Source organism: Podarcis gaigeae (genome assembly GCF_964106915.1).
Source record: "Podarcis gaigeae genome assembly, chromosome: 18".
NCBI classification, from domain to species: domain Eukaryota; kingdom Metazoa; phylum Chordata; class Lepidosauria; order Squamata; family Lacertidae; genus Podarcis; species Podarcis gaigeae.
In genome coordinates, this window is record NC_139696.1 from 7085016 (window position 1) to 7111096 (window position 26081).

General features: G+C 49.9%; 2 protein-coding genes across 3 annotated transcripts in view; both read right to left on the reverse strand.

The window, feature by feature from the left end:
- LOC310835517 (uncharacterized protein) overlaps positions 1 to 26081 on the reverse strand; it is a 691527-nt gene that overhangs the window by 242752 nt on the left and 422694 nt on the right. The gene's annotated exons all lie outside the window — the stretch shown is intronic.
- SEMA6B (semaphorin 6B) overlaps positions 1 to 26081 on the reverse strand; it is a 174407-nt gene that overhangs the window by 100358 nt on the left and 47968 nt on the right. Inside the window, exon 1 of one of the 2 annotated variants that reach the window (XM_083720287.1) lies at positions 22023 to 22660. The exons of the other annotated variant lie outside the window; for it this stretch is intronic. The gene's annotated coding sequence lies outside the window, so the exon portion shown is untranslated. Of the gene's footprint in view, positions 1 to 22022; positions 22661 to 26081 lie in introns of those variants that run through there. 2 annotated transcript variants of the gene reach the window in all.

The window sequence follows — 26081 nt, forward strand, 5'->3', positions numbered from 1 at the left end:
ACCGGGCGCGCAAGGCTTGCAGACACTCGACCGAAGCACAGGAGCCCTCCGGAGGGCTCCGCGTGCTTCGTGCGGCAGGCTGCCGCCCAAAGCCTCGCACACCCAAGCCTTGCGCAGCTTCATTTTTGGAGGGGAAAAAGTGCGTCCTATGGAGCAAAAAATACGGTATATTTTTTTCTTGTTTTCCTCCTCCAAAAACTAGGTGCGTCTTGTGGTCTGGTGCGTCTTATAGAGCGAAAAATACGGTATTATATACAGTTGTACCTTGGATCCCAAACGCCTTGCGAGTCGTACCTTTTGGCTCCCAAACGCCGCAAACCCAGAAGCGAGTGTTCCGGTTTGCGAACGTTCTTTGGAACCCGAATGTCCGACGCGGCTTCTGATTGGCTGCAGGAGCTTCCTGCAGCCAATCGGAAGCCGTGCCTTGGTGTCCGAACGTTTTGGAAGTCGAACGGACTTCCGGAACGGATTCCGTTCGACTTCCGAGGTGCGGCTGTATATTCATAGCAGTGATGAGAGGAGGAATGACCACAGGGAGGAACAGAGAGAGAAGAAACACCCTGGCGCATCTGCAGCAGCACAACCGGACGACTCCATTTGCCCTGGCTGCAAGAAAACATGTCTCTCCCACAGCAGGCCCTGCAACCGTCCAACAGTTTGACCTCACCCCTCCAAGGCGCATTCCACCATTTTCTCCCAAGAACAGATGGATGGCAGTTTCAATGGGCCTACTGTTCTGTTTCCCCACTGCCTGCAAGAAAATGCAACACGCCTATCTAAGCAGTCGTAGCCGTGGCGAATGCAGCTCAGCTTTCTCACCTGGAGGGGGTCTTGCAATTTAGGGTACAAAGGGGTTTTATGGTCTTACATGTGTACTGCTTCTTATGAACAGGTCCCTCTGCTCTAAGCGACATTTCCTGCAGGACTGCCCCTCAGGGCTACGCATTACGTGCAGAAGAGATGCATAATTGGTTTTAGGCCTATCTGTTTATTGTTATATATTTATGTAGGTCCAGCCCTTTCCCTCAAGGTGGTTTACAGATGAAATTAAGAACCGCTCAGGCATATAAATATCAACCATTAAAAACAAGTACGCATTGATAGAATTAAAAATATATACGCTATTAAAACCACACAGATGATTCCATTAAAAGCAGCATGGCAACTGCCCTTTTATTAAAAGCTGTCTCTTCCCAATAGCTTGTTGGAAAGCCTTCAACTTGCCAGTGGAAAGACAACAAGGATGGAGCCTGTTATAAGGGGGAAAAAACTCCTCCTTTCCCCTTATGGGGTATCCAAGAGCCCATATAGAGTCCTTTTGTAGGTTCTCTATCGGTAGGAGAAAATAACAGAGGCCAACCAGAGAATATTGAGAAGCAAAGTAGCTAGTAAGATTGATCTTTACTAACTGTTGCAACAGGGTGCTCACAACCACACGCAGGAGGGAGGAGGGACCCCAAACAATGGCTTGAAAGCCCTTATATAGACATTTTGAAATTGCCCACCCTGGAGCCCAAGACCAGCCCCCAATACATCATACATACATCAGAGAAGGGGTGCCTACAACAAGAATCCTGTCTGACACAAAACCTGTCAATGGGTTTGTTGTTGTTTAGTCGTGTCCGACTCTTCGTGACCCCCTGGACCAGAGCACGCCAGGCACTCCTGTCTTCCACTGCCTCCCGCAGTTTGGTCAAACTCATGCTGGTAGCTTCAAGAACACTGTCCCACCATCTCGTCCTCTGTCGTCCCCTTGTGCCGTTAACGGGTTTACCTGGGTAGCCTGGCTATTCTTTTGTGATGATAACTACTTAATTCCTGAGTCCAGGTCACAGGCTCACCCTATTCATATCTTAAATGTGCCCTTAAGGCAGGATTTGTGAGCGAAGAGACAATGGGGAGGTTTTTCCTCATTTCCTCCCCCCTTGCAGAGAAACTTTTGAGGTCAGTTTGGGAGAGACAAAATAGTTTCAGGACTTTTTCTGTTTCAGTCATGCGGTTTAGATATTCATGTATGTGTTTGCTTGGTACATTTATTTTATATCTTAGACCTTATAATTCTCATAACTGTTAAGTTGTGGGCGAACATATCAGACGACACAGCGATTCTGCCAAAGCAGCTCTTTATTTGTAAGCTGGAACAGAACTGAACTGAGGAGCTCAGTCAGCCTGCTTATATAGAGCTGCACTAGAATGCAACAGTAACCATTTTCTGTAACTAGCCAATCACTGAACATCACTTTCGATCCTTCATTTGCATACAAACTATCCAATCACTGAACATCACTTTCGATCCTTCATTTGCATAACTATCTACAGTATCCCCCTGCTGGCCCAGGGTGAGAACTTCAGTACATAACAATAACAATCCCGTCTTTGGGGCTATAATTTTTTCTAAAAAAAAATGCCCCAGAAAATAATAACGAGGTGGCGCTGTAGTCTAAACCACTGAGCCTTGGGCTTGCTGGTCGGAAGGTCAGCGGAAGACCTTTCATTGCCTACAGACAGCCACCCAATCTTAACCAACTCATCACCCACAATAATACAGCAAGCAGACTTAACATGGACACTGGTACCAGAGCCTGCAATAAACCCAGATGCCAACTTTGCTGCCACATACACCTGGACAACACCATTACTGGATCAAATCTATGCTTCCAGGTGCCATAAGAAAGCTGCAGAGATAGCGCAGGACAGTGCGCACCCCAGAAATGATCTCTTTCAGCTTCTGCCTTCTGGGAGAAGGTACAGGGTTATAAAGACTAGGACTAGCCGCCTGAGAAACAGTTTCTATCCAAATGTGGTTTTGGTTTTAAACGCAGTGTAAGGTAGTCTCTATGGGAGTATATTGTATTATGGGGTATCAGAGTTTTTAGGGGGCTAACCAGGCTGGGATAGCAGGCTTGTGGGCTTGTGGGTTTTTGAATGTAGATTTTTTTCAATTTCGTTGTTCTGTATGGGACAATGACAATAAAGATTATCGTATCGTATTGTACTAGCCCCAAAACCATCAAACATACCATCTCAGGACTATTTAATTGCTCATCTTCTAACACTGCGACTTAGTTGGTCTCCAAGGTGCTACTGGAGGAATTTTTGCATTTAATATATAAATCATACGTTCATAAATCTACAAGGCAAACGCATACATAAGCATATAAACCACGTGTCTGAAATAGTACGGGAGAGCCATTTTGACTCTCCCCAAATGACCTCAAATCTTTCTCTGCAGTGAGGAAGGAAATATGAAAGCCTCCCTATTGTGTCTTTACTCAAATCCTGTCTTAAGGGTGTATTTGTACATGAGTAGGGTGAGCCTGTGACCTGGACTCAGGAACTAAAGTATTAACCATCACAAAAGAATGGCCAGACTGCCCAGGTGGAGCAATCAGTGACCATTATCAGGTATTCTGACAAACAGGATTTCTGTGGTAGACTGATGTATTTCTGTCGGAAATTGGAGACTGCCTCCTTCTGTGATGTATGTATGATGTTTTGAGGGGTGGTCTTGAGCTACAGGGTGGTCAGTTTCTGAAATAGAGTCGCAAAGTGATTTCATGCTTTTTATTCAGCTGATAGTGGTGAGGAGGAATGAATGAAAGTCCCCTCAAAGTATCTGCTTTATATACATTATTTACACAATGGGCTGCACATGATCGGCTAATTCCGGAATTCTAATGTAAGCCAATCAGGTTGTGGATTCACTTCTATCTAGAGCATGATTGGGTGGTTCCTGCCAACCAATCATACTGCTGCATTGTTCTAGGACCGATCAGACTGCTGCCTTTTGGATCCTATTGTTCTAGGACCAATCAGACTGCTGCAGTTTGGATCGTATTCGACAGTACATAACAGTTTCAAAAGTCTACATAAGGGCTTGCACACCATTGTTTGGGGTCCCTCCTGCCTCCTGTGTGGGGGGAGTGGGAGACCCTGTTGCGCCAGTTTAATAAAGATCAGGCTTACTGGCCGCTTTGCTTCTCAATATTCTCTGGCTGGCCTCTTGTTATTTTCACCTTCCAATAGGGGACCTACTTAAGGACTCTACAGTGGTACCTGAGTAGAATGCAACCTGCGACTGCGTGTCTGCATGTGCGCAGGTCATGATGCGCCACTTCCGCGCATGCACGCAACGTCATTTTGAGCGTTTGCGCATATGCGAGCGGCGAAACCCAGAAGTAACGTGTTCCGTTACTTTCGGGTCGCAGTGGAGCGTAACCTGAAAATGCTCAAACTGAAGAATATTTAACCCAAGGTATGACTGCATACTATGTATACTGTATCTATGGTTTTCCCAGTAGTGATGTACGGAAATGAGAGCTGTGGCCCCGTGTAATCTCAGGTAGACTGCCCTTGCTCAGGGAGGTTTGATTTTGGTGACCTAATAGACCTACAAAGCTATGGTTTTCCCAGTAGTGATGTACGGAAGTGAGAGCTGGACCATAAAGAAGGCTGATCGCCGAAGAATGGATGCTTTTGAATTCTGGTGCTGGAGGAGACTCTGGAGAGTCCCATGGACTGCAAGAAGATCAAACCTCTCCATTCGGAAGGAAATCAGCCCTGAGTGCTCACTGGAAGGACAGATCCTGAAGCTGAGGCTCCAAGACTTTGGCCACCTCATGAGAAGAGAAGACTCCCTGGAAAAGACCCTGATGCTGGGAAAGATGGAGGGCACAAGGAGAAGGGGACGACAGAGGACGAGATGGTTGGATAGCGTTCTCGAAGCTACCAGCATGAGTTTGACCAAACTGTGGGAGGCAGTGGAAGACAGGAGTGCCTGGCGTGCTCTTGTCCAGGGGGTCATGAAGAGTCGGACACGACTAAACGACTAAACAACAACAACAAATGATGTATATGGGCTCTTGGATGCCCCATAAGGGAAAAGGAGCAGTATTTTCTTATAACAAACGTGGAAAAGAAGAAATGCTGCAGAAATGTAACAGCTCTTATTTCAGGATTTGCATTATGGGCACAGAAGGGCCCAGGACTGCCCCCCTTTCCTAATTGAAGCTGATGCATTTGGAGAAACAGGCCCTTGGGAAAGCGAATGATAGATGGCCCTGCGGAACGGGGGGGGGGGGGGAACCCTTCTCTTCCCGGACTGCCCGCAAGGCAGAGAGATTTAGAGCGCGGCACGACCGGCAAGCCGATTTGGACGCCAAGAGTGGATTTTAACAGCCGGTCTTTGCATCTAATGGCGCACAACCTTTCACCCCCCTCGCCATAGGCCGGCCGGTGGCAGCGACAGTAACTTACAATCCCTGCACCGCAGCCAAATTGGCCCGAGATTTTTCTCTCTGCTTGAAGCACGCAGCTGCTTCCTCGGAGAGGCGATTATGCTCTGGCTGGCTCCCTTATCGGTTTGGAAGAAGCAGAGATTTTTATCGGGATACTGGCTGAATCCCAAAAGGGCTATATTATACACACAAATACCTATATATATATATTATCTTCAGAGTTGGGGGGTGGAGAGGATGGAAAAGAAAGCTAAAAGGATAACTCTCTCAAAAGCGTGACATTTCTTTAAAAGGGAAGAAGGTAACATCAGTTCCGGGCACTTGCAGATTTCGCGAGAAAAGTAATGGGTTAGTCTGGAATCCTTTAATGGCGAGTGGATCGTGTAAACTCTGGGCTTTGCTGGGAGAGATTATCTAAGCATCAAAAAAACCACTCGCCTTTTAATGCGAGGAAGGCTGTTTAGAGATATTGGGTGTTTTAGAGGGGATTTCCTTGAGAGAACACTGAATGCCAATAAAGCAATCAGTACAAATCAAGCCGGGGGGAGAGAAAGAAAGAAAGAAAGAAAGAAAGAAAGAAAGAAAGAAAGGAAGGAAGGAAGGAAGGAAGGAAGGAAGGAAGGAAGGAAGGAAGGAAGGAAGGAGGGGCGATCACCGTATTTTTCGCTCTATAAGGCGCACCAGACCACAAGACGCACCTTGTTTTTGGAGGAGGAAAACAATAAAAAAAATATTCTGAATCTCAGAAGCCAGAAGAGCAAGAGGGATCGCTGCGCAGCGAAAGCAGCAATCCCTCTTGCTGTTCTGGCTTCTGGGATAGCTGCGCAGCCTGCATTCGCTCCATAAGACGCACACACATTTCCCCTTACTTTTTAGGAGGGAAAAAGGGAGTCTAATAGAGCAAAAAATACGGTAGATAGATTAGCAAGCCTCCTTGACATAGAAAGGGCAGGAAGGGGTGATGGAATAGCGAATGTTTCCTTAAAAAAATGCTCCCTTCTTTTCCTTGGCAATAGAAGAGTAAAATGGGGTGCAGGAAAAAGTGTGTTCGCAAGATGTAAACTTTCTTCCCACTACTAGGCAGCGGGGCTGTTTGGGGGTTTTCAGCCCTGGGCTGAACAGGTTCACAAAAAGCTGTGTTTTGACCCCATCCCCATTTTACAGAAGAGCTGTGTGCCTCTCAGCTACCTCCATTAGCAGAGATCTTGGGGTAAGAATTTCACCGATTTTTCTTCTTCAAGGGGGTGGGTGGTGGAGAAGTTTGCAAAGGGTTTCTCTCCCCCCCCTCCCCACCCCAAAGTATATTTATTTATTTTTGTGGCGGCGGCAGCTGCTGCTACAGGAGGCGAAAGCAGTGACTGCGAGGGCGGCAGAGATGGAAAAAGACATCGCTCTCCATTTGGGGATGGGACGCAGGTGGCGCTGTGGGTTAAAGCCTCAGCGCCTAGGACTTGCCGATCGAAAGGTCGGCGGTTCGAATCCCTTCGGCGGGGTGCGCTCCCGCTGCTCGGTCCCAGCGCCTGCCAACCTAGCAGTTTGAAAGCACCTCCGGGTGCAAGTAGATAAATAGGGACCGCTTACCAGCGGGAAGGTAAACGGCGTTTCCGTGTGCGGCTCTGGCTCGCCAGAGCAGCGATGTCACGCTGGCCACGTGACCCGGAAGTGTCTCCGGACAGCGCTGGCCCCTGGCCTCTTGAGTGAGATGGGCGCACAACCCCAGAGTCTGGCAAGACTGGCCCATACGGGCAGGGGTACCTTTACCTTTACCTTTACCTCCATTTGGGCCTGAGTTTGGGGCACGCAGCACTGTTTCTCATCTGCTGCAGTTCGGCTTCTGACAACCCCCCCCCAAAAAAAACTACAGCATTCATCCCACTGTCCACTGCAGCAGAATTTCACGCAATTCATTATGTTACCATTACATTACTCCACACTGTTTATTTCAAAGCAATGCAGAAAAGAAGAGAGGAATAATCAAATACTTATCATTTGTGGACTGAAACCAATAACAGCGGCCACCAATTCTATGTGCCTTGTGGGGGGGGGGGAGAATATCATAAGGGTTGGTTTTTTTTTGAGGGGGGTGGACCATGGCTAAGCTCTATTTTACAGGAGCACTGTGAGCTTTGTGTTGCAATTAAAGTTCTGCTACAAGGTAAAGGTAAAGGGACCCCTGACCGTTAGGTCCAGTCGCGACCGACTCTGGGGTTGTGGCGCTCATCTTGCTTTACTGGCCAAGGGAGCCGGCGTGCAGCTTCCGGGTCATGTGGCCAGCAGGACTAAACCGCTTCTGGCGAACCAGAGCAGCGCACGGAAACGCCGCTTACCTTCCCGCCGGAGTGGTACCTATTTATCTACTTGCACTTTGACGTGCTTTCGAAGTGCAAGATTGGCAGGAGTTGTGACCGAGCAACAGGATTCGAACTGCCGACCTTCTGATCAGCAAGTCCTAGGCTCTGTGGTTTAGCCCACAGCGTCACCCACGTCCCACTCTGCTACAAGAGTAACGGTCAAATCCAATCGTTGAGCAAGTTGGACATTTGCATTTCTTGACACTTTGGGACAAAGGCACGGAATAGCTGTTTCTAAAACACACACACACACACCACACACCAACCCTCCCACCACCACAAATGGAATTTCATTTGCAAATCCTTCCTCAGACCCCTGACCCAAGCAGCCTGTTTTATTGTACCCAATTTCTGCCTTTTGCGGGGTTACACGTGAGAACGGAAGCTGACACTTTCAACACTCCTGCAACGCTTTACATTTCAATTTGTGACGGTTTGAAAGGACCTGGATGCCCTCGTGCAAGCGTGCGATTGCTTAGCATCGCACTGCATCATGGATTCAGGAGTACAGTGTTTGTGTGCAACAGGTCGCACTGCAATATGGGTTTGGTAGTGCAGGGTATACGTAGGAGGGGTCCTGCTTCAGGGCAACTGCTTAGGCGGCAGCAGCAATGAGCAATATCTTACACCTGCTGGAAGGGGGCAGGAGGGAACCACGTTCCCTGGTTGCAGCATTTTCTCCCATCGAAAATGGCAATTGGGTAGAATTTGAGGTTAGCTCAGTGACTTCTCATGCTCTACAAGGAATGTAGCATCAGTGTGTTGGCTCGGAAATTATCTCCCCTCGTCTGAGAAGCTGGAGAGAGGGATCTCCAGTTTCTGTCCAAAGTTGAAGGTAAAGGTACCTCTGACCATTAGGTCCAGTTGTGGCCGACTCTGGAGTTGCGGCGCTCATCTCGCTTTATAGGAGCCAGTGTGGTGTAGTGGTTAAGAGCGGCAGTCTCGTAATCTGGGGAACCGGGTTCGGGTCTCCGCTCCTCCACATGCAGCTGCTGGGTGACCTTGGGCCAGTCACACTTCTTTGAAGTCTCTCAGCCCCACTCACTTCACAGAGTGTTTGTTGTGGGGGAGGAAGGGAAGGGAGAGTGTTAGCCGCTTTGAGACTCCTGAAGGGGAGTAAAAGGCGGGATATCAAATCCAAACTCTTCTTCTTCTTCTTCTTATTGGCCAAGGGAGCCGGCGTCCAGCTTCCGGCCAGCAGGACTAGGCCGTTTCTGGCAAACCAGTGCAGCGCACGGAAACACCGTTTACCTTCCCGCCGGAGCGGTACCTGTTTATCTACTTGCACTTCGACGTGTTTTCGAACTGCTAGGTTGGCAGGAGCAGGGACTGAGCAACGGGAGCTCACCCCATTGCGGGGATTTGAACCGCCGACCTTCTGATCGGCAAGTCCTAGGCTCTGTGGTTTAACCCACAGCGTCACCCGCGTCCCCTTTAAACCAGGAAGACGGCAGAAACTGAACCCCGGGATCTCCCACATGCCAGTTAGAATCATGGATTTAGAAAGGACCTTTTTAGGATCATCTGGTTCAACCGCTGCTCAGTACAGGATCTACAAGGCAGAATGCTATTTTAGCCTGCCTGCCTGCCTACCAGATGCTCCTACGGCCTCTGGTTTCACCTCCAGGAAAGGAGAGCTGAACACAAGAAACGCAGAAACCTCTCTGTTGCAGGTTCTCATTTTTCCAATCAGTTAAATTCAGTTCTCCCTATTTCCGCAGCAATTTGCAATTTATTTTTTTTAAAGAAAACCAAACCCTAATGAGTATTTGTCAGCGTTTTGGTGTGAATTCCTAACACACACATAACCTATAATATTTTTTGGCAATCTCCCCATGCCTCCAATATAATGCCTTTTGGTTGGTTATTCCCATTAATATATGCTGCTTGCAGACTTTGGAACTTCAAGGCACCAAATCACATGACGGCGTTGTGATGCCTGGCGATTGACAGCTGCTCTAGTCTTTCTGTCCTAAGGGCATGAGCAAAGGACAGGGCAGTTCACGTCCTCACTGAATTACACCAGCCTCAAAAGTACCTCAAAGTGCAAGTAGATAAATAGGTACCACTCCAGCGGGAAGGTAAACGGCATTTCCGTGCGCTGCTCTGGTTCGCCAGAAGCGGCTTAGTCCTACTGGCCACATGACCCGGAAGCTGTACGTCGGCTCCCTCGGCCAGTAAAGCGAGATGAGCGCTGCAACCCCAGAGTCGGTCGCGACTGGACCTAATGGTCAGGGGTCCCTTTACCTTTACCTTTGACCATCTATTGTCTACTGTGACTGGCAGTAGATGGCTGTGTTTCGGTTCATGAATTGGTTTGGAAAGGGCAAACTGTAATGCAGGGGTCAGCAAACTTTTTCAGCAGGGGGCTGGTCCACTGTCCCTCAGACCTTGTGGGGGCCAGACTATATTTGGGGGGGGGAAATAAATGAATTCCTGTGCCCCACAAATAACCCAGAGATGCATTTTAAATAAAAGCACACATTCTGCTCGTATAAAAACACCAGGCAGGCCCCACAAATAACCCAGAGATGCATTTTAAATAAAAGGACACATTCTACTCATGTAAAAACACGATGATTCCCAGACCGTCTGCGGGCCGGATTGAGAAGGCGATTGGGCTGGATCCGGCCCCCGGGCCTTAGTTTGCCTACCCATGCTGTAACACAACCCACAGAGCCACTGCCATTTGCTGCTGTCGTTGATTGATCTTATTGCAGGTTGACTCCTAGATGCCTATGGAAGAAAAGCTCAGCTGGCTAGAGCAGGGTGATGACAATTTCAAAGCTGCAGGATCCATCCCCATATGAGACAGCTGCATATTCCTGCATTGTACGGGGTTGGGCTAGATGATCGTCAGGGTCCCTTCCAACGCTACAGTTCTATGGTTCTGTGGAAATAATCTACCAGCGAGCTATGCTCCTCGCCCTCAAAATGAAAGCAAGGATCCAGTCCTCATGAAGAAAGGGCTGGATGATGTTGATTTAGGCCTCTTTTTTTCAGCTGGAACAAACTAGCACTCAGTTCCATCACCTGAAGCAGCGTCTCCACTCCCATCATCCAGCCTGGACACTGAGGTCCAGCTTTGAGGGCCTTCTGACGGTTCCCTCCCTGTGAGAAGTGAGGTTACAAGGAACCAGGCAGAAGGCCTTCTCAGTGGTGGCGCCCGCCCTGTGGAACACCCTCCTGTCAGATGTCAAGGAAATAAACAACTACCTGACTTTTAGAAGACATCTGAAGGCAGCACTGTGTTGGGAAGTTTTTAATGTCTGATGTTTTATTGTGCTTTTAATATTCTGTTGGGAACCGCCCAGAGTGGCTGGGAAAACCTAGCCAGATGGGCGGGATATTATTATTATTATTATTATTATTATTATTATTATTATTATTATTACTACTACTACTACTACTACTACTACTACTATTATTCTCCTCAGGTGGACGCCATTGCCATTATAAGAGAATAGGTTTGTGGTGAGTTCCGACACCTCTTTTTTTACAAAAACAGCACTGCTTACATGCTTCACCGAAAGGTCTCAGGGCGGTTCGACAAGATAAAAACACAAGATAATAGCACAAATAAATAGTCGAGACAGAAGCAACCAAACAGTAACCCCCACAAACACATTACAAAGGCTGCAGAACGTTAACCAGCCCAAGGCCGGGTTGAAGAAGAACGTTTTCGTCTGGCACCAAAAGAGCGACATAAAAGGTAAAGGTAAAGGGACCCCTGACCATTAGGTCCAGTCGTGGCCGACTCTGGGGTTGCGGCGCTTTATTGGCCGAGGGAGCCGGCGTACAGCTTCCGGGTCATGTGGCCAGCATGACTGAGCCACTTCTGGCGAACCAGAGCAGCGCACGGAAACGCCGTTTACCTTCCCGCCGGAGTGGTACCTATTTATCTACTTGCACTTTGACGTGCTTTCGAACTGCTGGGTTGGCAGGAGCAGGGACCGAGCAACGGGAGCTCACCCCGTTGCGGGGATTCGAACCACCGACAAGCCCTAGGCTCTGTGGTTTAACCCACAGCGCCACCCGCTGCTGACAGGCCGGCCTTAATGCCAAGACTATATTTGGGGGGGTGGGAGACCTTGGAGCCAGAAAGAACAGCGGTCGTAATCTCTGCGCCCTCCGCACTTGTGGCGAGAGACCGGGGAGCCCGCGCAAGACGTGATTCTTGCTGCCTGCGGGGAGCTTCAAGCGCAAGGCAGGGGAGGTGGCAGAAGGAAGGAGGACCGGGTTCCTATTAACAGCAGCTGTAAGTGGATCTTGAAATTGAATCTACACGTCCCCGGCTCCCGGGGGGGGTGTCAACACAGCAGGAAGCCACGCTCGCGAGACATCGATCCAGCTACAAAGTGGCGGAGGCAGCCGCCTTCTGCTACAACAGTGCCGGTTCATGTTCGCCCTCTCTCCCTGCAGGGAGCTGGCCGCGCATGGCGGGGGGGGGGGGAGGCACATTTGCCGCAAGGTGGCTGGGCTGCGTGCGTATCCATTCGACCCAGCGTCCTGTTGCTCTGGCCGGCCACAGAGGCAAGCCTCCTTCCCATGCCCCGTGGCCCTGTGTAATCTCAGGTAGACTGCCCCTGCTTGGGGAGGTTCGATTCTAGTAATCTCAGGTAGACTGCCCTTGCTCGGAAAGGTTTGATTTTGGTGAGCTAATAGACCTACAAAGCTATGGTTTCCCCAGTAGTTATGTATGGAAGTGAGAGCTGGACCGTAAATTAGGCTGATCGCCGAAGAATGGATGCTTTTGAATTCTGGTGCTGGAGGAGACTCTTGAGAGTCCCATGGACTGCAAGAAGATCCAACCTCTCCATTCTGAAGGAAATCAGCCCTGAGTGCTCACTGGAAGGACAGATCCTGAAGCTGAGGCTCCAATACTTTGGCCACCTCATGAGAAGAGAAGACTCCCTGGAAAAAACGCTGATGTTGGGAAAGATGGAGGGCACAAGGAGAAGGGGACGACAGAGGACGAGAGGGTTGGACAGTGTTCTTGAAGCTACCAGCATGAGTTTGACTAAACTGCGGGAGGCAGAGGAAGACAGGAGGGCCTGGCGTGCTCTGGTCCAGGGGGTCAAGAAGAGTCGGACATGACTGAACGACTAAACAACGACTCGACCTACATAAGAAGGATACAGTTGGATGGCATGAGGGTTCTAGTATTCAGAGGCCTTCAATATTGGAGAAAGCTGTTTATCATCATCAGACAACAACAACAACAACAACAACATATTTATACCCTGCCCATCTGGTTGGGTTTCCCCAGCCACTCTCGGCGGCTCCCAACAGAATGTTAAAAACACAGTAAAACATCAAACATTAAAAACTTCCCTAAACAGGGCTGCCTTCAGATGTCTTCTAAAAGTCAGATAGTTGTTTATTTCCTTGACATCTGGTGGGAGCGTGTTCCACAGGGCAGGCGCCACCACTGAGAAGGCCCTCTGCCTGGTTCCCTGTAACCTCACTTCATTAACCTCACTTCACGCCAGTGCAAGTAGATAAATAGGTACCGCTGTGGCGGGAACGTAAATGGCATTTCCTTGCGTTCTGGTTTCCGTCACTGTGTCCCGTTGCACCAGAAGCGGTTTAGTCCTGCTGGCCACATAACCCAGAAAGCTGTCTGCGGACAAACGCCAGCTCCCTCGGCCTGAAAGCGAGATGAGTGCCGCAACCCCATAGTCACCTTTGACTGGACTTAACCGTCCGGGGTCCTTTAAGTTATTGGTTCAGAAAGGATGCATTAGGTAGGTATGCCTTTAAATTTGCACCGAATTGACATCCCCCCCTTCTGCACCACCAAGGTAACCCCAAACAAGCCCCTGCAAATTGGACAATGGGGGGGGGGTCTGATCCCCACCTGGGTGGCCTTCGCAGTGGAAGACTGCCGTACGTCTGCGACACCCGAGGAGAGTCTGGCAGCCCTCCATATCCGCAGGGCAATTTGCATATTAAATACACACCAATCTGCATATTAAGTGCCCATTTGCATAGAGGAAGTCATCTTGCATTGGCACCAAAAATAAACATACACACAGAAAAAGGCAGCTCTGGAATTCTAACAAATAAATAAAGGGGTCGTATTGCAAGAGACATCAAGATGGCAACAGACAAGGGGAGCGTTTTGAATCTTCTGCTGAGTGCCACACAGGGTTACGAGCGGTTTCTGGGCTTTTCAGCAAGCTGGCTGGGCTGCCCAGGCCAGACCTGCTCTAGCCATTAGGTCACACAGCCTCAGATATGGACACCCCACAGGATATACCCGTGATTACAGCTGATTTCTGCTGTCCAAATCCATTGATGCTTGAATTCAGATTCCTGCATTGCAGGGGGTTTGACTAGATGACCTTTGGGTCCCTTCCAGCTCTACAATTCTACGATTGTGGAGCCAAGCACAGTGGCTGGCGGCTCCTCTTCTGCCTTGTGTTCCCCCCCCCCATCTTCTGTTCAAGTTGGCGGCTGTGCTTGAGAGAAGAAGAAGAAGAGGAGGAGGAGGAGGAGTTTGGATTTGATATCCCACTTTCTCACTACCCGAAGGAGTCTCATAGAGGCTCACAATCTCCTTTCCCTTCCTCCCCCACAACAAACACTCTGTGAGGTGAGTGGGGCTGAGAGACTTCTTTTTTATTCATTTTTATTTCAAAATTATAACAAGACATATTATCCAAAAACATATTATCCTTATTTCCGCCCCCCCCCCATTTTTCCTCCCTCCCCCCCTCCCACACAAAACCCACTCACCCCCACCGCCCGACTTCCCTCAGTTCCAGTCTTTGGTTTCTCTAAGAATGCTGTTTTCTGCATGTTACAAAGTTGTATAGATCCTCAAACTATTTAGCTGATTATTATCAATCAAAAGTTTGTGAATGTTTATTCAAAACCTGCCAAGGAGTCCAGTTCGCTTTGTTGCGTCTTCAGATACTTTGTAAAGGGTTCCCATTCATCCTTAAAGTCACAGTTATCCTTGTCCCGTAGCTTATATGTCAGTTTTGCCAGTTCTGCATAGTCCCTCATTTTTTTCTGGGGCTGAGAGACTTCAAAGAAGTGTGACTAGCCCAGGGTCACTCAGCAGCTGCAGGTGGAGGAGCGGAGACGCGAACCCGGTTCCCCAGATTACGAGTCCACCGCTCTTAACCACTATACCACACTGGCTCTCAGAGAGAGTAAATCAGATAGAATTGGGCATAGAGGAATGTTCGGGATCACTGCCAACACCCACAGAAGATCAAGGAGGAATTCAGGATATTGTACTGGGAGATTTAAGTCTGCAGCAGCCTTGCTCTCTTATTCATCACAGCTTGAATAAGGTGTAGACAGTATCGCTGACCTGCCATCTCCATCACTATATCACCTGTGCTTCAAGGGAGCATGTCTCTGGGGCAGGGGGGGGCAGGAGGGGGGCTGTATACCTTTAGCAGGTGTAAATAATTCATCCGGCCGAGGTGGCAAGTTTCACCCAGGTAGAGCCAGGCTCTTCAAATTAGATTCCCCAAGGCAGGGCCTTGTGAATTATTCAGCCGGATGGCTCAGTCTCGCTCCCACTCCCCGCATTGTGCGCAACGTCTCTCTGGATGCAGCCAGCTCCGCGGTGGCTAATTAATTTTAATTACCGTCTTTCACTGTTTGGAAATTGGGCACGTTTGCAAAAGGGAGGAAACGGAAAGCAGGCGGAAAATGGGGAGGGGGGGAGGTTGAGAAAAATCCAGCTAGTTGGAAGGGAGGGGGGAACCTTTGCAACACGTCGTTTTAAAAGGAGATTAAAATGCTCGTTAAAAGAGAACGTAATTAATGGGCCACAGGTAGGGGATGCACAGAGCTGTCCATTTCCTGCTTTTCCAATCTTAAATTCGGTCGTCCGGATTTCTGGGGCGATTGGTGGGTTTTGTTTGTTTTAAGAACTTCTTGAAACTTTTTGGCGCGAATTGTATGCAGTTTCCCGTAACATAATGCATGTTTGTATGTTCTCTGATATATGTGGGTTTTTTGTGTGTGTGTGTGTTTTCAGAGAACTGCCTTGCGCATTGGGAGAGTGTGAATTTCGAATGACCGGCTGAGTATGAGCCAGTGTATTGTTTCAGAAAGCGTACACTCATCTTTAAATGCAAACCTTGGGATGCGGGTAGCGCTGTGGGTTAAACCACAGAGCCTAGGACTTGCCAATCAGAATGTAGGCGGTTCAAATCCCCGCAACGGGGTGAGCTCCTGTTGCTCGGTCCCTGCTCCTGCCAACCTAGCAGTTTGAAAGCACACCAAAAGTGCAAGTAGATAAATAGCGGGAAGCATTTCCGTGCGCTGCTCTGGTTCGCCAGAAGCAGCTTAGTCATGCTGGCCACATGGCCCAGAAGCCGTACGCCGGCCCCTGGACAGTTAAGACCAGTCAAAGGCTATGGGGTTGCAGCGCTCATCTTGCTTTCAGGCCGAGGGAGCCGGTGTTTTCTACAGACAGCTTTCCAGGTCGTGTAGCCAGCAGGACTAAACCGCTTCTGGTGCAACAGGACACCGTGATGGAAGCCAGAGTGCACGGAAACTCCGTTTACCTTCCCTCTGCAGTGGTGCCTATTTATCTACTTGTGCCGGTGTGCTTTCGAACTGCTAGGTTGGCAGGAGCTGAGACCGAGCAACAGGAGCTCCCTCCATCGCGGGGATTCGAACTGCCGACCTTCCGATCGGCAAGCCCAAGCAGCTCAGTGCTTTAGTCCGCAGTGCCACTCGCGTCCCTGATAGCGGCACACTATGTCTACAAAGAAGGAATTCCCACTGAATTCAATGGGATTACGCCCAGATAGTCCTAAAGAGCAGTTAGGACTGTAATATTCTTCTTCTTTCTTTTTAAGTATTCTTAGATGGGGGGGGGGAGGGAGGAGGAGAAATTGCAGCCAAACAAACCTCGCTGCCAAGTGCTGTATTATTTTTGGCGCTTTTTGAAAAACGTTGAAAAGCGTGCAATTCCCCCCCCTTTCTTTCTTGCACATTCCAAGGGCTGGGGGATGGCATTTCCATGTCTTGTTTGCCCAGCCTCTGCCACTGCGTCTTCACAGCGACCTTGGCTGAGTCACTTCCTCCAGGCCGGCTTGCCAAGTTTCCGCCCGCGCAGGAATCTCGGGCAGGGAGGTGTATTAGCGAGTCATTTCCTCGCGCTGCCGGTTCCACTTGGCGGAGGGTTGATTACCGACGGCTGCTCCCCCCCCCCCGCTTTCAGCCTGGATTGCTCCTGACCCACAAACCTGACCCGCCACTGAAATAGCTGGCAGGTGTTCCCAGGTGTGAAAGAGCTGTGTGCATTTAAGGCAGAGGAGGCGGGAATCTTACAGGAATGAACTCCTCTGGTTGTTGTTACCAGAAGCAAAACAGCACAGAAGTTGCCAAACAATATTTCCAAGAGAGGAGAAGGGAGGCTGGTGGGGACTAAGCTGGGCTGTGTCCCACTTCCCTTCCCTTCCCACCGAACTGGGAGGGGTGGCTAACACCCCAGAGGACAGGATCACACTTCAAAACGACCTTGACAGATTAGAGAACTGGGCCAAAACAAACAAGATGCATTTTAACAGGGAGAAATGTAAAGTATTGCACTTGGGCAAAAATAATAATGAGAGGCACAAATACAAGATGGGTGACACCTGGCTTGAGAGCAGTACATGTGAAAAGGATCTAGGAGTCTTGGTTGACCACAAACTTGACATGAGCCAACAGTGTGACGCGGCAGCTAAAAAAGCCAATGCAATTCTGGGCTGCATCAATAGGAGTATAGCATCTAGATCAAGGGAAGTAATAGTGCCACTGTATTCTGCTCTGGTCAGACCTCACCTGGAGTACTGTGTCCAGTTCTGGGCACCACAGTTCAAGAAGGACACTGACAAACTGACAAACTGGAACGTGTCCCGAGGAGGGCAACCAAAATGGTCAAAGGCCTGGAAACGATGCCTTATGAGGAACGGCTAAGGGAGCTGGGCATGTTTAGCCTGGAGAAGAGGAGGTTAAGGGGTGATATGATAGCCATGTTCAAATATATAAAAGGATGTCACATAGAGGAGGGAGAAAGGTTGTTTTCTGCTGCTCCAGAGAAGTGGACACGGAGCAATGGATCCAAACTACAAGAAAGAAGATTCCACCTAAACATTAGGAAGAACTTCCTGACAGTAAGAGCTGTTTGACAGTGGAATTTGCTGCCAAGGAGTGTGGTGGAGTCTCCTTCTTTGGAGGTCTTTAAGCAGAGGCTTGACAACCATATGTCAGGAGTGCTCTGATGGTGTTTCCTGCTTGGCAGGGGGTTGGACTCGATGGCCCTTGGGGTCTCTTCCAACTCTAGGATTCTATGAAAAGCCCACAGATGAAATTGGGCTAACCCTTGTAGGCAGAAGATGCTGTTAGTGGGGTGCAGTGGTTAAGAGCGGTGGACTCGTAATCTGGTGAACCGGGTTCGCTTCCCTGCTCCTCCACCTGCAGCTGCTGGGTGACCTTGGGCCAGTCACACTTCTCTGAAGTCTCTCAGCCCCACTCACCTCACAGAGTGTTTGTTGTGGGGGAGAAAGGGAAAGGAGAATGTTAGCTGCTTTGAGACTCCTTCGGGTAGTGATAAAGTGGGATTATCAAATCCAAATCCAAACTCTTCTTTGGTCCTTTTGCTTTTCTGCCCTCGGAAAGTGTTAGCGTTCATGCTTACTAAACAGGGACCCAGTATGGCATTGTAGCACCATGTGACCGATCCGATTTGCCTCTGTGGTGCTGCCAGGAAGCCAAGTCAGAGCAAGGGCAAAGATTCCTACCTTTGCATTTCCACCTCAGTTTTGCACCCTCTATTGTCCAAGAGCACGCATCTGCGTGTCTGTTTCACCACAAACCTTGAGCTCTCCTGCATTAGTTTCACCACACACCTTTCAGGGGTCAGCAAACTTTTTCAGCAGGGGGCCAGTCCACTGTCCCTCAGACCTTGTGGGGGGCTGGGCTATATTTTGAAAGGAAGAAAAATGAACGAATTCCTATGCCCCACAAATAACCCAGAGAAAGCATTTTAAATAAAACACACATTCTACTCATGTAAAAACACCAGTCAGGCCCCACAAATAACCCAGAGATGCATTGTAAACAAAAGGACACATTCTACTCATGTAAAAACACGCTGATTCCCGGACAGTCTGTGGGCCGGATTGAGAAGGCGATTGGGCTGGATCCGGGCCTTAGTTTGCCTACCTATGCCTTACGCATTAGTGCAATGAATATTCATGCCTTGATTGTTTTGTGCGACGGTGGCGAGGATGAGAAGAAGAAAATGTCTTGGGAAGCTGGATTTTGAAGCCAGTACCAGATTTTATTTTATTTTTTTAGTACCTTTTTTGTGTTCCTCTTACAGAAAAGAGACATTGCAGATAGTGTGGGAGAAGGCTGATGCTGCTATCTTCCAATTCATATTGGTGCACCCTTAACCCTCAGCCTACAAGAAAAGCATTCTCGAAGCACACGGACGTCAACTGGAAATTTTGAAGTGGGGACCTCAGTAGAGCCTGTTTGTGCATCTCGCACCTGCCTTGCATTTAACCTTGGCATCAATAGATGTTCTGAGGCACTCCACTCTGAATCTCTCTCACTTATTAATGGCAACAATAAATACGTTCCCAGAGCCTGCCGCCAAATATTTGACAGGTTATTTTCAAATCAACACGCGGTTCCTGACTGCCACAGCTCCTGGCTTTGTGCAAGGTCCCCTCGCCCCCAGTGGCGTAGCGTAGGGGGTGCAGGGGGGGCCGGCCGCACCGGGCGCAACATCTGGGGGGGCCCGCTCGCCGCCTCCGGAGTCGCCCGAAGAGCCTCAGGCACAGGCTGTAGCAGAGCCCCATGTCTCGCGGAACCGACGAGCTGTGCGCGCGTCCGGGCTGAAGGCGTCCGGCAGGCAGCGGCTCTCAGCGCTCGCCGCGGTCCCCGCACATCAGGGCCGTGGAGGGTGCGCCAGGCAGCCCCTCTTCACAGCCCTGCCGCTGCTGCTGCTGCTGCTGCAGCTGCTGGGCCATGTTGCATTTTCCTCACCTCTCTGCCCTCCTCCTCCTCCGGGCAAGCGGCGTCGTTTGGGCGCCAGAGCCAGCGGCAACTCTCCTCAGATCACCTGACACGGATCCGCCGCCGCCGTGGCTACCTTACCGTAAATACCCCAGCCCAGGCAGCAGCAAGAAGAAGCTGGCAGCGGCAGCAGGTTAGGGGTTAGGGGCGCAAATTACTTGCCTTGCCCCGGGTGCTGACAACCCATGCTATGCCACTGCTCGTCCCCCATCCTCTTCCTCTCTTTGCCATCCAAAGAGCATGTTATATATCTCCTCTTAACAAAAACAGCAGCCTCCAAACCAGGGGTTTCCAGTGGGAGGAAAGGAGCCTGCTCAACCCTTTCCCCTTTCACCCCTGCTTCTGTTCAAAACCATTACCCCCACCCCAGCTTTTCTAGACCTTGGCGGGTGGGGGGTGGGAATCTCTCCACTACACTACATACCGCCTCTCCCGGTATGCCCCACGGAGAGCCTCAAGGTCCATAAATAGCAACACCCTAGAGGCCCCGGGCCCTAAGGAAGTTAGATTAGCCTCAACCAGAGGCAGGGCCTTTTCAACACTGGCCCCGGCCTGGTGGAACGCTCTGCCTCATGAGACCAGGGCCCTGCAGGATCTGATTTCTTTCCGCAGGGCCTGTAAGAGAGAGTTGTTCCGCCTGGCCTTTGGCTTGGAGCTAGTTTGATTCCCTCCCTCTCTTTCTTTTCCCTTTTTCCTTTCTCCTCCTGTGATGAGGCTGCATTTCAATATTTTAATGTTGTATTTTAATCTTGTTTTTATGCTGTATTCATTCAACTTGTTTTTATTATTGCTTCTTAGCCGCCCTGAGCCTGAGGGCGGGGTATAAATAAAAATTATTATTATTATTGCAACATGAGATAAAAATGCATGCTTCCTCTTATCACATTCTACTGAGCCAGGGGTCAGCAAAGTGCGGCCCATGGGCCTGCTCTGGCCCAAAAAGACCCTTTTACTGCCTGTGAGCCACCCCCGAACCAAGCTGCCTGCTCAGCAAGTCCCCCCCACGCTGCAAAAAACCAGCACTGCACAGGGACTCACAGAACAACGCCAGAAATCACGTTTGTGCATGCGCAGATACAGGGAATTACTTCTGCACCTGCCCAGATGCTGAAAATGGCTTCTGCGCAGGTGCAATGTCTGGGCATGCACAGACGCAATTTCCTGCGTCGTGCTACGCTGGTCCACGCCACGGATGATCTTTGCAGGAGTGATTTGCCCTCCTTGCTGCCCCATGTACAGTGGTACCTCGGGTTACAGACACTTCAGGTTACAGACTCCGCTAACCCAGAAATAGTACCTCAGGTTAAGAACTTTGCTTCAGGATAAGAACAGAAATTGCGTGGTGGCAGCGGGAGGCCCCATTAGCTAAAGTGGTACCTCAGGTTAAGAACAGTTTCAGGTTAAGAACGGACCTCCAGAACGAATTAAGTTCTTAACCCGAAGTACCACTGTACGGGGACGCGGGTGGTGCTGTGGGTTAAACCACAGAGCCTAGGACTTGCTGATCAGAAGGTTGAGGGTTTGAATCCCCGCGACGGGGTGAGCTCCTGTTGCTCGGTCCCTGCTCCTGCCAACCTAGCAGTTCAAAAGCACGTCAAAGTGCAAGTAGATAAATAGGCACCACTCCGGTGGGAAGGTAGATGGCGTGTCCATGTGCTGCTCTGGTTTGCCAGAAGCGGCTCAGTCCTGCTGGCCACATCACCTGGAAGCTGTACGCCGGCTCCCTCAGCCAATAAAGCGAGATGAGCGCTGCAACCCCAGAGTCGGTCACAACTGGACCTAATGGTCAGGGGTCCCTTTACCTTTACTTTACCACTGACTGAGCCATCCACAACCAGAAACCATTTGGCTGCAATGCGTACGCCCGACCACCAGTATTGCCAGTGATTCCCCCACAAAATTGGAAACGGTAGCCAAAATTGCTGCCGTAGTTCGTCTGTGGTCAGGAACGGAAACCAGTCAAGCTCAATACGACTGGCATCCATTCACATTGCTGCTGCTGTTTTTAAGTCCGCAAATGACACATAATGAATGATGGGAGGTCTTAAGAAAAGAAAAAAAGAATACATTTTGATGTTTCCTTCGCATTGCAACAAATGCAGCAAATACTGCATTTTTCGCTCTATAGGACGCACCAGACTACAAGACGCACCTAGTTTTTGGAGGAGGAAAACAAGAAAAAAAATATATTCTGAATCTCAGAAGCCAGAACAGCAAGAGGGATCGCTGCGCAGTGAAAGCAGCAATCCCTCTTGCTGTTCTGGCTTCTGGGATAGCTGCCCAGCCTGCATTCGCTCCATAAGACGCACACACATCTCCCCTTACTTTTTAGGAGGGAAAAAGTGAGTCTTATAGAGCAAAAAATGTAGTTTCTCAAGTTACTTACATTCAACAGCAGACAAGCAACAGAACTGTGGCAGAAGGGAAACAGCGCTGTTTGCGATGAGTTCAGGTCAGGAGGGAAATCGCTGGTTCCTTACGCCCCTGTCTGCCGCTGAGGAATGGATCCCAACTTTTCACCTGGAAAGCTCTGCTCTGAAATTCCAGATCTAGATCAGGCCGGAGAGGCAACTCTTGACGTTTCCAAAACTCCCTAGAAACGAGAAGCTGTTTTCTTTCTAAAACATATACAGCCCCTGTTCCAGTTCAGGCCTCCTCAAAGCTACACCCTGCTGGAGCGATCTCTGCGGTATGAGGAGATTTGGAAGGGGCTGCCAAAGGCCCACACATGGGGGGTGGGAGGACCAGACCCAGAGATCCTTTAAGACTCAGCTGTGTGATCCAGCGAGAGATTTAAAGGCCACCCGAGGACTGAGGGAAGAGTCCAGAGGACTGCAGGGAGAGAACACTTTCATTGCCAGGAAAGAAAAACTGGCCAGAAGGGGGGAAATGTGGAACAATTTATTCCAGGTCCACGTGGGAGTATTCTTGGGCTGCAAAGGAACCTGAAGCTTCCAGCATTTGTCAGAAATTAGTGTCAAGATTTCGCCCTCATCTGCTTGAGGAGAGGGAGGGCTTCGAATTACAAGCGTTGTAAATCCTGGCTCTAAAAAGACACACAGCAAAGTCCGCGACTTTAGATTGAACAAGGCAACGAACTGGGGCAGAAGCGGTTTGGGGTGCTTGGCTTTTTGGGGGAGCTTCCGTGTCAGGCTCACCCCATGGTCCAAGATGGAAAGAGGCTGGGTCTATATATAGGGTTTGGGTAGGGGCTCCATTGTTTTAGCCTTTTTGCCAATCTGACATTCACTTCTGCACCTCAGTTTGTGATTATTATTTTTGATTTATGAAACAGAGAGCCAGTGCAATGGCTGGAATATTGGACTAGGACCTGGGAGACCAGAATTCAAATCCCCACTTGGCTATGAAGATCACCAGGAGGGGGAGGACCTTCGGCCAGTCACTGTCCCTCAGCAAGGGTACGAGGGTCCTACGCCCCATAGGGCTTTAAAGGTCAAAATCAGCACCTTAAACCTGACCCTGTACTCCACCGGGAGCCAGTGCAGCTGGAAAAGCACTGGATGAATGTGATCCCACGGAAAGGACCCTGTAAGGAGCCTCGCCGCGGCATTCTGCACCCGCTGGAGTTTCTGGGTCAGCTTCAAGGGAAGCCCCACGTGGAGCGAGTTACAATAATCAAGCCTGGAGGTGACCGTCGCACTTCTTCACACACACTGCTTTCAGTTCACCCACGGAACTGCCTGCCACAGGAAGGCTTCGAAAGAGCATCAGACAAATTAATGAAGGACAAGGTTACTAGCAGTTATCAGTCATGCTGTGCCTCAAACTGCTGGAGGCTATGAAACTGCCCCTGAAGGTCCCTTACATTTCCTGCCCTGATCTGGCCACAGTGATCCATGCGACGGTCACCTCCAGGCTTGACTACTGTAATTCGTTGTACGCAGGGCTGCCCTTGAAGCTGTCCCAGAAACTCCAGCGGGTGCAGAATGCTGCAGCGAGGCTCCTCACGGGGTCTCTGCCATGGGAGCATATTCACCCAGTGCTTTACCAGTTGTACTGGCTCCCAGTGGAGTATTGGGTCAGGTTTAAGGTGCTGGTTTTGACCTTTAAAGCCCTTTATGGCTTAGGGCCCTCGTACTTACAGGACCACCTTCTCCTGGTCTGCCCTGCAGAGGACGTTACGGTCCATGAATAATCATAGTTAGAGGTCCTGGGCCCTAAGGAAGTTAGATTATCCTCCACCAGGGCCTTCTCAGTGATGGCTCCGACCTGGTGGAATGCTCTGTCCCCTGAGACCATGGCCCTGCAGGATTTAACTTCCTTCCACAGGGCCTGTAAGACAGAGCTATTCTGCCTGGCTTTCAATTTGAACCAGGCCTGATCTTTCGTTCCCCTTCCTTCCCTCTCTCCCCCTCCCCTTTTTATGAAGATTACCCGCTCTGGGATCCCACAGCTAATTCTCCCCTGGCCTCCTCGCTGGCCCAAGTAGGACCAATTCAGCCAGCTAGCCCTGGTGATCATCTAATGTTTATTGGATGGATTTCCCCCCAAAGTGATTTTTGATTTTATTGTTATTTACGCTTTATACTGTATTTTATGCTTTTTTTTGTAGCATCAATTAAATGTTTTAATTTTTTTGTTAGCCGCCCTGAGCCCGGTTTCCTGAATCAGGAAGGGCAGCGTATAAATAAAAAAATATTATTATTTATTATGAAGCCCACCTGCTGGGCATCACTAGTGTGTGTGGGGAGTGCTCTCGCACTCGGGTCCCGCTCGCACAGGCATCTGGTTGGCTGCTGCAGGAACAGGATTGCTAGGCGAGATGAACCACTGGCCCAGTCCGCCAAACTCGTCTTACATTCTTGGCTCCTGACGCGAAACCATTGTTGCAATGATTGGAACCACCTCGGCAGGAACCCTCGAGTCTCGCCGTTTCAGCAGGCGAGTCGCACCCTCCGCGAATTGATAATAAATATCTCCCTGCCAGAGGAAATTCCAGCCCAGCATTCCAGCAGGGGCTGCTCAATTTCTCAGTGCTTGCCTCCCTTTCTTCCCCTCCGGGAGGGTTCAGTGGAGGAGGAATCTCCTCCTACATCCTGGATAGCTCACAGCGGTTCCCACGAAGGGTCACCGATCTCCCAGAAAGGTCTCTGCGAAGCCCTGAAATCCTTGGCTCACCCCAGTCTCCCAGCGCGGCTCCAACCCCCTTGCAAGGTCAAGGAGTGAGAAGCAGCCTGTTTTCTTGGCTGCAACAATAGTTAGCCTGTAAACAAGAGGCTAAGAGCGCAAGGTTCCTTTCGCTCTCTCCCATGATGGAGAATGTGCAAAGCAATTCATGACTCATACCTCAGGCTCGCCGAGCCGCTGGCAAATTGCCTTCCTCACCTCCCTGCTCTGGGATTCAGCTAGATGTGCCAAACTGAGCGAGGGAAAAAAGAAAAGAAAGACGTCGACGAGCCATGGAAGCTACCTTTGCAGAAACAGCCATTGTTTCGCTCAAACAAGCCAGCAGAGCTGCTCCAAACGGCCTTGGGCTGCCGAAGAGGCCGGCTGCATGAATGTTCGCGCTACATAAAATCTGCACCAGAAATTCGGCAGCAAAAGAGCGATGAATTGTAATAGCGGAATATTAGCCTTGGGCTTTATCAATAGTATAAACTCATATATGATATCACAGGACAGCGGATCTTATAGCATAATAGTAGCTGCTACCTTAAGGGACGCGGGTGGCGCTGTGGGTTAAACCACAGAGTCTAGGACTTGCCGATCAAAAGGTTGGCGCTTTGAATCCCCGCGACGGGGTGAGCTCCCGTTGCTCGGTCCCTGCTCCTGCCAACCTAGCAGTTCGAAAGCACGTCAAAGTGCAAGTAGATAAATAGGTACCACTCCAGCGGGAAGGTAAATGGCATTTCCGTGCGATGCTCTGGTTCGCCAGAAGCGGCTTAGTCATGCTGGCCACATGACCCGGAAAGCTGTATGAATACAACATGAATACAACATGCCCACCAAAAACATCTGGTGGGCACCAGGTTGGGAAAGACACTCGTGCGCCCGCACCCTGGAGAACCTTAAAAACCAGAAACTTGGGAAAACCACAAGAAGTACTGGATTTTGCCGCCACGGAAAGGCAGAATATCTCAAGACCTTTCAAGTCTCTTTAATGGGAGATCCCTGGGGCCTTTAAACATACCCTCCAAGCCTTCCAATTCTCCAGGGACAGTCCCAGAACTACAAAAGCCACCCCTGCTTCTGTTTTGATCCTGGAATCTCCCTATTTCCCCTGTCAGTGCTGCTTCCACCAAGTTCAGGGAGGAGGATGAGCCAGTCCACTTGTCCCGCAAGACAACGATAGCAGTGGCCGCTGCTGCAAGGGATTAGTAATCCCATCGCCTCTCTGTGGCTGATGCTGCCGGCCACCTCCTTTCAGCAGCCCGTAGCGGCTGCTGGAGAGCAGGCAAGGAAGAGGGAAAAAGCCCAGTCCCAC